Raw genomic sequence first — 15,235 nt, 5'->3', positions numbered from 1 at the left:
ATTGATGGGATGAGCAAAGGAAGGAAAAATTAACCTGTTTGCATTAGGATAAGTAATATTTGACAGGATCTGATTATGTTCATAATGAATTTGGAAGCGTTTCATTAAATATCGATCATCAGAAAGTACTGGGAATTAATTCAATTAAAGTTTTGTTGTGATGATTTCCCAATATAAATATCTAACTAAATCGCCTTATTAACATAGTAATGAGTTTATGACTAATGTCATTCTTACCCGTCCCTTCATAATTTCCCTCCTTACCATTCCCTACCCCATCCTAATCGCCAACCCATTCCATTCCACACCTCAGTTAGAAACCTTGAAGTGAGTTTTAATCAACACCTGTCCTGGAATTCTATTCTAATCCCAAATTACCCGAAAATCCATTGCTATCCCTAAACTCTCTCTGTGAGTTCAGAAGCTTAGAGACTCCGTGATTCTATACCCTTAAAACCCGTCATCTCTAGTTACCTTCCGCATATCCCCCCGTTTTCATTACAGTTTCCTCGTTTATGGTAGATTGTTAGGAATGCAAGAGATGAGACTTATAAGATTAATTAATTGTTTTGTTAGATCCATCTCTGGGATCCCTAGACGCTTTAATATCTCCAGCTGGTACGCCGAATTAATGTGGCTTCTATCCTTTTTCCATTGGGAATGCTTTCTTGGTGTGTACCTCTGTCCACTCTTTAAATATGATAATGAAATTAATAATTTTCAAGCTTCAGTTTTTAGCAAATTTGTTTTCTTTTTATATTTCTATTATTATTATTTTAACGTTTTATTATATAGTTACAGTATTTGTTTAATATTCATTTTCATCAAGTAGTATTCGCTGTGTTCTAAGGTTAGGTAAGGGAAAGAACAAAATAACTTGTGATAAGTATGCAACAATGGCGCAGTAGAAGCTAATCTTATAATGAGGTTTAACACGTGCCTAATTCATTTACTACCTAAATATATTTCATTTTGAGTCTTAAAAACATAAATTTCATCTTAAGTTCCACGGGAGCATTGTTTATTATTGATCTCTACGTCAAAATCTTCTAAACCCAATCTGTACCGTCTCCATCCACCGTCAGAGTTTTGAATTTCTTACTTTTTTAAAAATATCTTTTATTAAAACACGAGTAATAATTTAAGAATAGAATTCTGAAATAAGATTGTGTCACTAGTTCCTGGATACATTATCAAATTTCTTTTCTCCTAAGAGCCTCCCTCAAATGGGGTACTATAAATATATTCGATGTGTTATTTACTATTAAATCTGAGAACTCTTATCACTGTTTTCTTAAGGATATTTGTCAAAGAATTTAACAAATTCTACCATCTATCGAATTAGAATTATTCATTTTGTTACTTAAAATGATAAGTAAAGTTTTTTTGTTTTTTTTTAACTTCTAATAAACGACATTTCAAACTTAATAATTAATATGATTCTGTAGGAATGCAGGTTCAATACAGTAAATAATGAATCAATTTAAGCTGTATTAAATCACATTTTTTCGTGATTTTTTTTAAACTTTCTTAATCATAAACTAGTTAACAACCCCTTTATAAGAAGCTAATGTAAATTTGATATAAGTTTTTCAAAAGAAGTCACCCACTCACCGAAAGTTTAAATTGAGGAATAACTAGAGATGGCAGTTGAAGAAACTTTGTCCTCGTGGGTAGAGTTATCATGTGGCACCTGTCTGCAGTCTCAATAATCCTATTACTTTGCCTCTGTTGGTTATTGCAAAAATTTGTTTAATTATTAGTAGTTAAAATTTATATATTTGTTTGTTATTTATTAAAACTGAAATTAAAATATAGGATTTTTAAATAACATGTTGAAATGCCAATGGTGCTTTAAGCGTACTTAGTTATAATCTTACTATATTGCCTTCACTCTGTCAATTAGATTTTCAGAAAAATGTCAATCTGTAGCGACCAAGTGAACCATTTGGAAGAAAAAAAGTTAGCCTTTTTGTTTGATTCACTATTTATGGAGTAATAAGTAACTTCTAATGCATTTAAGTTGAAACTATTGTTCATTGTTCATATCTACCCACAGAGTTACCATTACAAGTTTTGGTTTTCACTATCTGGCGAGGCTTCATTCAGTTTTTATCAACTTTTTGTGTACACGTTACGTTAAACTGGTTTTTTAACCTCTAAAATGGAGGGTTGAATGGAAAAACCTTCAATTGTGAAGAGCAAGTCAGGTGAATATGTTGAAAACTTCTTCAGTCCAAACCAATCACATTTTACAAGGTATGAAGTGATAAACTGCCAGGAAGGTGAGAGAAGGTTACATATGATAGTGGTGAATACAAAATAAATTAATATAATTTTGTTATTAATTAAATATCTGATTAAAAAAGTTACTTATGACTCAACCATACGTGATCGAATTATCAAGGAATGGAACTCATTCCACGCATTATTTGATGAGCTCTTATTTGTTTCATAAAGACTTCATTTCAACATTTTATGCACTGATGAGGAACATGACATACTCAGTTTAAAAATATGTGTATTTTTGTCATAATTATTTAAAGAGAAATTTTAAAGTTACATTTACCGTAGCATTCACCTTTATTAAACAAAACACATCTGCCTGAAAAGATGATGATGTAATATGAAATTGATGAATGAATTATAATCTTCCTTGTTTAAATTATATTAGTTTTTACAATGTCAACGACGTATACCCACATCTTCAGGTTGCTAGAAAAAATTCTCGAAATTAACACATGCTTACAACATTAGCCCTATATCACTTTATTTATTAAAATTTCTACAAACTATTTACCTGATTAACATCTCTATATAATATATAAGTTACTCCTTAGTCACATCAAGCTAATATTAACATATTATTGTCAATAAGTGAAACTTACTGTAATAATCAACTATTGCATTTTATAAAATAAGGAGAATAATTCCCTTCCTGAAGGTTATCTTTAGCTATGATAAAAACTAGATAGAACTATAATAACATTCTCCTACCTTCTATTTCTAGCAACCTGAAGATGGGGGATAACCCCGAATAATTTAAACAAAGGAGATTATTATTCATTCATCAATTTCATATTAGTTTCTAATGAACTCTTCCAGTAGAAGATGTTAATTTAAGATGATGATGTATTATTATTAATTATTGCATTAAACGTTAAGTAGGCATTTCTTATTACTCCCAAACGTTTTTTGTTGTGTTTGTTTTTAATTTCATCATATGTTTAACCATAACAACTCATTACTTATATCTGTTCTTTTTAAAACTATTTCATATAAAAAATAAAACTGTCTTTCTTTTCTGGCTGATTATAGATGATCAATGAATTGCAAAACCTACTCGTTAACAAAATTGTTGATTGATTAATGAAGTTAGATAATATCTAATTTATTTCACTAAATAAATATCCCAAAATCTTGATAATTGTGTCTTGAGCAGTGATATTTGCTTTATAAGAATATTTAGCCTGTTAAAGTAGTTCAGCCTACTACAATACAGTTCACCAAAGAAAATTCAAGCATTGTTTTCGTTCTTGAAAGTGGGTGCTTTGTGGCGATTGCACCAATCTCTGGTAAAACTTAGGTTTTTATGACATAGATTTGTCCAAGAGTATAATAATTTGGTGTTGGACGGAATACTTTTTTTCCAACTCATTCTTTGAAGTTTTGGTTATCACAGCTTAAACTATGAGGTGGCACCGGCGCTTAATCAGTATTATTATGTTTATTTGTTTTTCATTCTGAGGTTTATAGAAAAATTCTAAAAACGCAGGTCAATTATATTCAGTTTTATAATACAAATTTATTTCCCTTTAGACCTCTTCAATAATTTAATTTACGTTTAAACAACTCGAATTTGATATGAAATATTTAGATAAAATACCGACACGCTAGAGATTAAAAAGGAAATATAATATAATTATTCAGTTTCCGCTGATAAAGGCAATTTTGTATAATATGTCCTTTCGTTAAAAATAGGCGGCAAGCGAGTTATTAAAAGCCTGTTTAGGCAATATAATTAAAATATTAATTTCCATAATTCATTTTCATGAATGATTTTATCATAATATTACCTCAGAAAAAAATGTATATTTCAACAATTGGATTTATAGTTATAATTTAAATGAAATGATAAAATCCTAATACACGTAAATATTCTGTGGTCTTAGAGCTTACTATTAGATCAGCATCCATTTCTGAGTAGCTTGTACTAAGTAGACAGTTTCTATTCTGTTCTATAATTAAACTACCTATTGTAAAAGCTAAAATCAACATAAATACAAAGATTTTCTACTGAAAAGTAAGTTGGCTGAAGAGTTTAAGTTTATTATAGCTAGCTTTATCAATTTTTCTTGTAAATTATTTTTTTTAATAGTATGTAAGGAGTTTCTGGTAGATGAGCCTAGTTCTGAAGGTTGTGGGTTCGATTCCCACTTGAGTTGATATTTATTTTGTGGTTGCCCCGATACATAAATCTTGACATTTTTAATCTGTAGCTGTATTGGAGGACTTCAGACAATAAAAGAAAAAAAGAGAATGGTAAGGAGGAATAGGTAAAACCTTATTTGAATAAAAAATGTAAACTGTTGAATGTTGTTTTAAAACTCGCCCTAGCGTTATGTGGATGAGTGTCCTGGATCCATTGAAGACATGCAAATTCAATATGACGATAGAATCTTCTAGAAAATTGGATTCTAAGGCGATTTTGTTAAATGCTTTTTTTTTTTTTTTTTTTTTTTTTTTTTTTTTTTTTTTTTTTATCGTGCAAAATCTTCATAAAACATGAACTGGATATACACTATACACTTTATAACCTCAGGACGCGTTGGATCGCAAAATAGCCCAATATGAATTTATCTCAATATATTTCTTAAGATCAGAATCCGTACAAAATATAAATAATAAAAAAAATACCCCAAATAGTTTTGAGTATCTGTAGTTAGTTACTCTGGAGAAAAACTGGAGAAGTGTAGAGACCTGATAATGCCCACAAAAGATAGATTAAATGGCAGTATTAAGACTCATAAAAAAATAATTCACAATTAATAAAATTATGGATGTTATAGTGGTTGAATCCAAATGCCAGATCAGCTGTAAAGTATATATAACTCAGTCTTTAAGTTGAATTTGTGCGTCTCCTTTCTCCTCCCACTTCCTATTTATTTTTTGTTCGTTAACTGGGTGGGAAATTGTGGTATGTAATGTCCCCATCAAATTAATATAGTATAATAAAAGTCTAATTTAAGGATTTGCATAAATTTACGATTAATTATTTATCCGATTATTAGAAAAATACAAAATATTTAGCATAACTGAAATGTTCTAAATTATTTTCTACAATTACTTATATTTCTAAAACACAATATGTATTGTAATTACGAACAATTTAATTGCTAAAAATACTATATCTTCAATATAGACGTAATATTATTTTTAATTTATTTATTTCCTAAACGATTTATTTAAGAGGTTAATATCACGACATCGCCATCTCATAATCAATAATTTGAATATCATAATGTTCTTAAAGCTAAAATGATCGATTGGCCTGCGCATCACGGAATAGATAGTTTATTGCCCCGAAACTTTTTTAATTTCGGATGTTCAAGTTATTGCTCTAAATTAGCTATAGCAATATCTAAAGTGGTTACGAAAGCCGACAGCAAAACTTTTTTTCCACGAAAATGGGAAATAATTTTACTAATATTGGCGAGTGATGGATAAATGAATTTCCCAACTCGGACGAGCAAAATCGAACAAGCTTTAGTTCCAAATGGGCTCTTCTTCTATCCCTGGCTGGAATAATCAGGAACTCATCAAATCAACCAGCCTAAAAGGACCATTCCAGTTAGAATCCGATTTAACAGAATTTAGAAGTTTCCTTCCCCCTTTTTTGTGTGGTCGATTCGTATTTTAGTTTTCGTTTGAGATTCGAGTTCTCTCTTTAGCAGAAGTATTAGCTATTCAAAGTGTTAAGATTTTCTGTAATTGATGTGTAAAGCTAGCTTAGTACTATCCTGAAATTGAATTTTTAGGTTTCAATTAAGTCAAGCTTCCGAAAAACGTGATGGAAGCAAATAACTCAATATATTTTTGCTCTTTAAAAAAAAAAAAAAAAAAAAGAAGAAGTAAAGTTCTCATCTTTTGCAACACCCCTTAGTGCCATTCGGCTTAAGGACATATCCAGCCTAGAAATCCAGCATTCTTTAAAATTCTAGGGAAATTTTTAGTGGCTAATATCTGACCTAGGAGTCCACAAAGGGACATGACGTGACCTCTGTGCAGGTTGGAGCGTATGACCATAGAAGAAGAAAGTTGTAGGTTCGATTGCCACCTGGAGCAATAATTATATATTTTTAATCTTTCTTGATATTGGTTAATATTGTTTAAATAAATAAAAATTTTTATTCATTTTAATCTCAAAACATTTTTCATTTCTTTATACGTCCGAGGTTTCGGCCAATCCAGCGATCCTCAAGGACAATCTTAATAAAATTTTAAAACGAAATCATTTAAAAAACGATTTTTTACTACGATTTTTTTTGACCGCAACCCTGACCATCTTCTTATATATACATTTAAAAAACAACTTCTTGCAGGCTATTCTCCCCCAGATCATTTATATCAGTTCACAAAATACACTAATTAGTCAAATCTTCGCATTAAATTAAAAACCTTTATCACAGTCAACCTTCTTTGTTAAACTTTATCACAACAAATAGCCTGCATGAAGTTGTTTTTTAAATTATTTGGTTCGCTTGAGTCAGTACTAGAGTTAGGTTTCAGAAGCCTACTACTGCTCTTGGGCATCTCCTTTTACAAACCTTCCATATCTCATCCATAAGGAGGATAAACAGGAGTGGGCTTAGGCTGTCTCCCTGCTTTACTCCCTTATAAAAGTGGAAAGGCCGCTATATCTGATCATTAAGTCTTACAATGCCCTTTGGGTCTTGGTTAACTGATTTGATTACTCTTACCAAATTTCCTGGCACTCTTCTTTTAATTAGTGTGTCCCATATCTTCTGCCTCTGGACTGTGTCAAAAGCCGCCCTCAGATCTAGGAATACCAAAAAGGTTACGAAATAGGACTGCCTTTCACTGGTCCCACGCTTTCTCTACTATTATTCTCAAGGAAAAAATGTGGTCCTGGGTCTGGAAGACGCTTACTCTTCTTAAATGTCTTGTTTCACAATATCCCGCAATCACTGCTCTAATAATCTAGTGTATATTTTGTACACTTCTGAGGAAAGGCATATTGGCCTATAATTACCACATTCGCTTTTATTGAATTGGGATTATGATGTTCTCATTCTCGCATACTCTCATTCGGCAGTAACTTATGGTCCTGAATCTTCTGGAACAGCATTTGAAAACATTTAATAAATTTATTGCCGCTATATTTTATAAATTCCGGAGCTATGCCATCGGGTCATGGAGCTTTTCCTAGCAGGATTTTGTTGACTGCCAACTCCACCTCATCCCATCGTCCATATCTCCAGGATAGGTGTCTACTCTATCTCTCCTTCTTCAGTCTCTGTAGTTATAGTAAAGACGTTCTTCCATATTAAATTTCCTATGTAAGAACTGCCCCCAGATCTCCAGCACTTCCTTATCTTCCCATGAGCTTGCGATGACCATGAGGCCTTATTTATTGTTCTCCACATACTCCACTTGGTGTACTCACAGTTCTTAATTACATTCCAGAGATTATTCTGCGTACTCTGCCCGTTAACTTCTAGGAGGAGACTTTCGAGAAGTGACCGGAATACTTCTTGTTCATTTTCCGTTTTCAGCTTGCTAACATCAATCCGATCATATGATTTTCTGAATCTCTTTCTTGATTTCATTAATTTTGCATCCGCTATAAGTAGTTTGTGGTCTGCACTTAGTTCTGCCCCTCTTATGATAAAGTTCAATCAGTGAAGAACCTTCTTAGATCCCGGCCGATTATAGAATAATCAATGATGCTGTTCCTCATGGTTCTTTCTCCTGTACTCTCAAAGATGATCTTGTGGATCGTTTTATGATTAACCAAGAGATGCATATGAGCATATTATTTTCTGTGGAAAATGCTATGAGTCTTTTTCCTTTACTAGTGAGCACACTTTCACCACCCCACGGACCCATCACTCGGTATGCATTCACATTAGCTTTTCCAGTCTAATTGACTGGAATTGTAGCTGTACAAAGTATATCGGGACAAAAGACGTAACAATACATTAAGATGTCCGTTTATCATTCTGCCTTTGTTCCTAGCATCATCTACTGTCCATTGGAGATCTTCATAGAACTGAACCTTGTCGAATGCTGCTGCGTCTTCTACGGGGGCGTTTACCTGTATAACAGTAGTTTTACAGATTGACAACTCTACATCTATACCAATGATCCTTATGAAATTAGTTGCCAGATTTCTACCCTCCTATACATTTTGCCCCCTATCACAAACGCTACTCCTTCCTTTGCTCTGTCGCTCACACCAATACCAGAGTACACTATATCATACCCATCAGGTAATGTTTGATGTCCACTTCCTCTTTTGCTTACTTCGCATAGCCCTATTATGTCAACTTTGTGCGTTTTAATTTCTTCCACTAGCTCCTTTTCCTTTCCTGTGAGCGATCTTATATTCCAATTGGTAAATCGTAGTTCGGGTACGGGTGATTGGCCCAGTGATGGAGGTCCCTTGCTCAGGGACAACAGGTTGCCGGCCATACTCCCAATATTTAGTCTTCCTAGGAGAGGTGATCCTGGGGTGTGTACTGTATTTGTCCTTAGTATGTGAATATTTTGCTGTTCTATTATGTGTAAGTGCTGTGTACTGAACTCAGGAGATCGGAGGATCGGTAATCCCCACCAGTGGAGCGCAACCTCTAGCCCTTGCGGGGAATAAAAATGTTTTGAGACTAAATTGGATAAAAAAATTTATTTATATAAACAATAGTTATTATTTATATTTCAGGGCTTCAAAAAACTAAATCTCGAAACTCTCACCTTGGTTAGTACGCAGCGGCAACTCTGAATGCTACCAGAGGTTAGTAAAAAGAACCTGGAAGCCAACTTGCCAGACTAGTCAAGACCAAATACTAATTTTAGTCCATACGCCATGATCCATTTAAGAGTATTTAGATTACACCTATTCTGCTTGCACTTTTCTTCCTATACATGTATTATCTGGTACTAGATAGAATTCCCCTTAAGTATAATAAAAACTAAGCCTTTTATTTTGCTGGAAGAGATACTTGGGGGTTGGAAATAAAATTTAAAAAAAATATATAGTAAAACAAAGTATACCAGAAAAAAATTAAATAATTTAATTAATCATCCATTTTAAATATGTATTAACAAAATAAAAATGATAAAATATTTTCCAATTCTTTACAAAAACGCATATGCCAAATAAATTAAAGTTAATACCTTGAGCTTTGAAATAAAAAAAAATATATACACTGTATTTTACAATTTTTATTGTATTAATTTACAAGTAAACCAGAATAACTTATTAAATAAGTAATATTTTATGTATGAGTGAAATAATATAAAAGGAATGGACTGACTTGTTGATCTATTATTATTCAAAGTAAATGACTTCATAGTATATGTGATTGTCTATTAATTATCATATAATTTATAATATACACAATGGGCACAGAAAGAATACTTATGTTTATCAATTAATAAATTTCTTTAAAATTAACAATTCTAATCTCAGTCCTGCTGTACAAAGTATATCGGGACAAAAGACGTAACAACATACTCCATAAAAAAACATGATCAGCTGTCATTTTTTCATTGTTCCGAAAGACAAAGTTTACGTAGAACATTACGTTATTTGCAAATAAAAAGATATATACATTTACAATTAAAATAAAACTACTTTTATAATATGTTTAAGAATTATTATTTGTAATAATTTAATTTAATATATCAATTTTAAAATACAGAAATTAATAAAAAAAATAAATAAAACAAAAATTACAACTTTTTAATGTTGCAACAACAGATTCTGATGACATATCAACACCAGATTCAAGATAAATTTAATTTGAGACTAATTATATTTACTTGCACCGTAACCATGTTTCATTATGAGAGCTAATAGTAGTTTTATTCCATAAACACAAGATTTTAATTACAAAACACACTAATACTCCTCGTTTCATAATGAGAACCTTTATCATTCATATATCATAAGGAGAACCTTTATCACTAATATATCATAATGAGAACCTTTTTCATTAATATATTTTTCTATAATATTTAATTTATATTTAATATTATGGAAGCTAAAATATAAAAAGCATACAAAGCAGCATTGTACAAGTCAATAAAATTATTAAAAAGTACAAACTATAAGACAAAAAACATTATTTTGTACTTAGTCATGAAACATAACCCAGATGGTTTATACCCACCTGAAGGACTTGGCTTTTTACCACGTTAACCCTGCTATGTGCAATGAAGTTGGAAGACAAATAGTAAGGATGGGTAGACCTGTCCAGATAGTCATTTATTTTGGTTTTTGTACCATTTAGTAGACTTCGGGGAAAAAGAAATTCATTTAATATATTTATAAAAACTTGAGGGTTGCACACACCGCTATGAAAAACGCATGGGGGGGAGGGCCGGTATGCGCGATGGAATGCAAACTTTGTGCGGAACGTAATATGATTGAGCGCACACGAGAGCGGTATCGGTAGCGAATATTCTTCGGTTCACATTTGACGTGATTTTCCGCATCCCAACGCGCAAACCAAGAAGTTGATTGAAACAGTGAAAAACATTGAATTTTGTTCGATTTACGCCACGAAAATTACAAAAATTCTCGTGCAAAGGACTGAGTATGGGAACGACATCGGACGGGAGTTACATAGAAATGTTAGGTACCAACATATTTATTATATTTGATACTGTATAGGTATAAAACGAATAGGTAACGTATACGTAAGGTAGTCTTGTACTATAAGCACTGAATGTGCCTCGTACATATATGTGACAAAGTAATGTTTAAGCCTCAAAAATCATTACTTATAACTTTAAATGTCCAGTAGTTGGGCCATGATCAAGGAAAAATTAATGTATATATCTTCTATCACAAACTTATTATCAATTTTAAAAAACATAATTTGTAAATTAACATTCATTAAGCTATAATTTCACTGCCTCACAACAACTTTACAAAATTGCAAGCATTTCTCCCAGTTCTAATAATCAAAATTAACCTATGAAACCAGGAACCAATAATTATCTATTTACTAATCAATTTGTCTATTTTAAGTTATAGTAATTTTTCATTAAAGTATAAGTACTTTTAATTTCTATTTTTTTTAACACTCATATCAATCACTTATCGACCACAATATTATTCAACACTTCTCACAATTATATAATTAAGAATAAAATACTCAGAACTATAAATTATATTATGTACAGAGATTTTATTTATTCTTTGTCCTACTAACATTTTGTAAATGATATTACTAAATATAAAAAATATATATTTAGATAGTGATACTAATTTTAACTACTATTATGTGAAGAGAACACAAAACAGTTTTAATAGATTGTATTAGTATATGGAATACCTATTTTAATGCTGTTAGAACTGGATGTTAAGGGAATGAAGTAATAAACGGGATTTGAAGGTAGGGCAGGTACTGGAGTTAGGGGTGGAAACTGAAATGTAATTTTATAGAAAAGAAAATCTTGTTATGATGGATCTGAAAAAAGCTGCAGTTCGGTAGGCTGTTGTGTATAAGTCTGAAGACGGTCACCTGAGAACTTTGGCGGCGTCGAATCCGCCTGGGATGATGACTTTTTTCATTGCAGTAGTGGTCGTAATAATAGCTTGATACCCCACCACGGTTACATAGGATCCCCAATAAGTTGGTTATCTCTAGATAACCTCTCCGTATGCTAGAAATGAGTAGGAAGGGGGTAAAAAGACAAGAAACCAAACATTCTCAACAATTACTGAAGACCATTAGTTTTTTAATCTTTTTTTTAAACCTTACTACACAAGTGAAATAAAGTATCATGAATTTCTAATAAAAACCAATGCCGCTTCAATTTCTGATACAAAGCGGGAAATGGAGATGCCCCTGGAAATCCCGAAGGCGAATCGACTAGACAATTTAGTAATCGCTATATTACATACTGCTAAAAGATTTGAAAGTACCCAGAAGCTCTTCTTCCTGGTCTCAATTTTGATAGCTTTATTCACAAAAAGATGCCTCCCGCTTCTTTTGGTTCATCTTTTTCTGATATTTTGGACTTGTCAGCCTTAATCGTATATTTCATCAGTCTGATATCTGTCCACGTTTAGAGTCAGAAATGTGTAGAGGTGAATTGTATTAAGTACTAATCTCCTAAGACATTTTTATTTAGTTTCATACCATCTGATACCGGAGAAAGGGAAATATTCTGGATAAGAGTGGACTCTGACGCACAGAGAAGGCTCTTTTTAATGCACATGACCCTTCGCATCCACATGAATATTTGATCATTCCCAAGGCACTATAAAACGACGAGGGACTGTCTCACTTTCCTAAATAAAATATTTGTCATTGTCATTCGGGCTGTACGCTTCGTCTCTTTCACAAGCCTGTCGCATTACCGATTCATGATATTACTTATTTTAAGTGTAGATAAAAGAAATGAATCCACACGCATGGAAATAATTGAGATAATAATTATTGAAAGTAGAGAGGGTGTGAGTGAGTGTATGTGTGTGTGTGAGAGAGAGAGAGAGAGAGAGATAGAGAGAGAGAGAGAGAGAGAGAGAGAGAGAGAGAGATTCCCTCTTTTACCTACACACATATGCTCAACTCAGTTTTGCTTGGCTTGTTCGCAACGGTTATACCGAGCATTTATCTCACCAGTACACTGCTAACGTGACATCTTTTGAGAATTTTGCTAACCTGAACCTATGCCTTGCAGGAGTGCATAGGTATGGGGATTCAATGCTTCATACTGCAATCACACTCTTTTCTATTAACCTGAATCAATTATTTCGGATTCATAAAGTAAATCAGACTGCCCTTTGTTTTCATCTTTCCGTACCAAGAGGACAGACTTTCTTAATTAACAAGTTTTGAGGCCAAACGTACAATATTTTACAACACTCCATTTCACAAGTTTCGGTAGTTATTAAAAGATTTTTTTTTAAATCTTTTAATTCTTAAGGAAGTACTGTTTCTTGACAAACATTTATACTAAGAGAGTGACCTATCAAGGTTTTTTCCAATATTCTATTGAAACCAGATTGATACTCGATTCATAAGGTTCAATGTGCTCAATGGAATTCAGACTCCAGAATTGATCTACGGTTGACGTAAAACAGTAAATAAACAACCTGCCACGGACGAACTCGAACTCTGGCTTATGAATTTGGAGTCGGCAACCAACTAAGTTACCCAACTCCTATTTTTGAAAGGTAATGTTCAGAAAAATATTTAATTTTATTTAATCCAATATAGCTTTCAATAACTGTTTGGGCGAGGGTTTTATTGTGAAAACTAATCTCTTCCTTAGAGTAAAAAATAAACTAGTTCGAAAAAAAAGTAGAACCTGCAAAATAAAAATTACAAAAACCCAAAATAAGGAAATTATAAAGAAAATATCATACCAATCAATAAACAAATTAATTTATATTAAGTATATACAAATAAAAATGGATTATCCTAATCTTATGACAAAAATAAACGAATCATAAAGTAATAAAATATTTATTTATGTATAACAACTAAAATGATTTATTTGTATAAAAAATAAGTAAAATTTAATATTTTAATGGTTGGAAGGAAACTTAAAATTTGATAAATAGAATCGCTCACAGTAGGTTAAAGTGTTTTCTATACGCGCATATCGAAGGAAAACAAAAGTTTCTTTCGAGATGGCCGCTGTTATGCAAATAATGATGAGCCGTTGAAAATATGATGTGGTTACTGGAAAAACGATGCACCGAACACAAGAATGATTGAAGTGTGGACAAGGTGACTTGTGGGCAAGGAGGGCGCCAGATACCCAGACAGCTCCGATACTTCTTAATGACCAGTCTTCTGTCAGACCTTTATCAGCCTATTTACCCTGCGGTCTGTACTTTTGTTGTATATATATATAATATATGTATATACCACAACAAACCTCCTAATTATCCCTTATTGTACGTAACGAATTCTAAATAAATTTAAAATACAAAATAACTTTGGCTTTAACAATAACAATTTATTTTAAAATAAGATCCTTAGTTATAAAAAGTGAGGAAAATGGTTAGAACTTTGTTTTCGAGGATACTCATAAATGTGTTATTTTCCTATATAGCTCTCCCATCAACACTAACTATATATAATTTGAAAATTCATTAATATAAAGTTAATCCTGAACCCACTATATCGTTCCAAAACATTTTTATTGGATAGCCTTGGAAGTTGAGAATCCCATTGGGCACTATAAAAACAGCAATGATTATAAAACATTCGTTAAGTGAATAATTCAAAAATTGATAGCATTCATGGCTCAATGAGGAACTACAAAAATACTTATACGTAATAAAACTAAAATATCTTCATGGGTATTGTTTTTGTATCTAATTTATAACAGCAATAATAATCTTGACATTATTAAAAAATTCTAATTTATGAATAATTAAATATATGCCATTAAATGAGTATTAATTTACAGTAGGTATTTCAGTCAGTAGGAAAGTTAGTATGTAGCAAAGCATACTTCTATGCTCAAATACTAAAGATTCCTTATCCAACTCTTGTTTACGCAATTTTAGTGACCGCCAAGCATATGTTCACTACCTGAATTTTTATGAAGACTGGAGACCAATTTATTCATGAAACCTAGACTTTACAACTAAACCATATATTTAGTATTCATAGAAAACTACCAGCATTTTGTGAATTTCACCTTTGGATGAAAGATGAAGGTGGTCCTAGTCTAGGGATCTAGGAATCTAAGAGGAAGGATGGGACAGGAGATACATGTGACACCGGACAATGACGTCGATGACATTGATCCAGGACCTCAGACTATGGAAGAATAGATAAGTGAAGAATAGACTGAGTGTGCATACTGGAAATCCCGTACCGATGAAAGGAAAGGAAGGGGGGAGAGGAAGCAGTAAAGGATAAAGGGGGTATTTCTTTAATGATCGGGTAATGGAGCGTGTCATGTTCAGAGAAATTTTATTAGAATACGACCTTTTTTCCCAAATAAATATTAACAA

This window comes from Halyomorpha halys, unplaced genomic scaffold (genome assembly GCF_000696795.3).
Source record: "Halyomorpha halys isolate HHAL.00 unplaced genomic scaffold, Hhal_1.1 Scaffold151.1, whole genome shotgun sequence".
NCBI lineage: Eukaryota > Metazoa > Arthropoda > Insecta > Hemiptera > Pentatomidae > Halyomorpha > Halyomorpha halys.
Note: the sequence above shows the minus strand (reverse complement) of the source record.